This window comes from Etheostoma cragini, chromosome 2 (genome assembly GCF_013103735.1).
Source record: "Etheostoma cragini isolate CJK2018 chromosome 2, CSU_Ecrag_1.0, whole genome shotgun sequence".
Lineage (NCBI taxonomy): Eukaryota > Metazoa > Chordata > Actinopteri > Perciformes > Percidae > Etheostoma > Etheostoma cragini.
The window spans coordinates 20,794,311-20,795,957 of NC_048408.1; the positions used below are offsets into that span (position 1 = coordinate 20,794,311).

The 1,647-nt window shown below is 36.6% G+C and overlaps 1 protein-coding gene across 1 annotated transcript in view; it reads left to right on the forward strand.

Annotated features, from left to right (window-relative positions):
- Positions 1-1,647, forward strand: part of LOC117956729 (zeta-sarcoglycan) — a 332,748-nt gene that overhangs the window by 140,200 nt on the left and 190,901 nt on the right. The gene's annotated exons all lie outside the window — the stretch shown is intronic.

Here is a 1,647-nt window from a genome sequence, read left to right on the forward strand (position 1 = left end):
GGATAGAAGAAACACATCAATATACAGTTTGTTAATGTTTTTATTGTTTTATTTAAAATGTTTGACTGGGTCCTTCTTAATAATCAACTGCAAAAATAAATGTTGTTTTTTTGCCAACCGTCATCGTGTATTATCCACGTTTTTGGCTTTGCAAACAATTAAAACAGAAACTAGCAGTAATGTAACTTATGTTCTCCTAATTGTCCAACCAACAGTGTTGGGAAAGTTCACTTTATACATGAACTAGTTCAAAGTTCAGTTAATACATTTTAAAATTAACTAGTTAGTTCATACATCAACATTTTTATCTAAGTTCATGGTACCAAAAATTAACTAGTTCATAGTTTTCCTATATGTTGCTGCAAGATTTTTATTTTATTTCTAAATTATTGCCACTGCCCACATAGAACCACAGAGAGCCATTATTTTAAGTTTTAACACTTAAACTATGCGTAAGAATCGATTTCATATTTATAATTTTGATTAGCTTGCACATACTTTGCAAATGCTATCCGGGTGGTTCAGTTCAATGTACCGTTTCAGGTTTGCTGTGGATGTAACTAGAGTGCTTATTTTCTTTTTGAAAGCTGGCGGGCAACGTTTGCACAGAAATTTAAGATTTTTTGCATCCTCGCCGACCTTATAAAACATAAAACACGTTTAAATTATCATACAAAGCCTCCGTGCTGCTTTGTCGCCTCCGTGCTGCTTTTTGTTTTGATGACTCATGCGGCGGTGCGACGTGGTGGCTGGTGTTGCCAGATAGGTTTTTTTTCCGCTACATATTAATGCCTGTTTACGGTGAGTTTTAGCCCGGTCTTCGCCTGGAAGGTTCTATAGAAAACCTGGCACCCTATTGAACGAAGTTAAACTGAGAGAGCGGGCCATTCACAAACACCAGAATGAACGTGTTCACAGTAACGTTTATCAGACAGTTATACAGTAGCCCACGTTCAGGAACTATCGTTCAAAGAACGCATTCAGGCACAACAACGTCGAATAATGTGGCTGAAAACTGTGTGTAGCTTACAAATTGGCTTGTTTTGGGTTTCCTCAACACAACTGGTGTAGCAAATTTCATTGATATATTAATTTGTAACTTGGAATTTCTGTGTTGTTAATACCCAACATTCGACCAAAATACATCCACTGTGTCAACTCCGGGAAAGCTAAAAATTACTGTAGCTACATTTAAAATGTGAGCGTTTTCACCGTTAAAATAGATTTTCAGGTGAATCCGAGGATGGTGGTGCAAGCCGCCAAAACATGCCCAAACATGTGCTCTGCTGTTAGCTTGTTAATGTTTAACATATGATAGCTTATGTCGAGGCAACAGACAGAAACACAAATTCACACACAAATATTAACCTAACTTGCTTGAAAACTTACCTTATTATTCCACATGCGATGAGCAGGAGACTGAACGATGGTGGCTTCTACTGCGCATGCTCCCAATTAGTTGCTATGAGCAAGTTAAGATGACTTGAAACTAAGTTATATTCACTCAAAACAATAAGTAAATAGCTTTTTTCCCCATAAAATTAACCGTTACTTTGTAAAACCAATTAAGAAGCACTAATTATTGATACCCAACTACAGCTAACTCATGTCTTTCAAGTTATGACAGCTATTGGATTTTACAGTGTA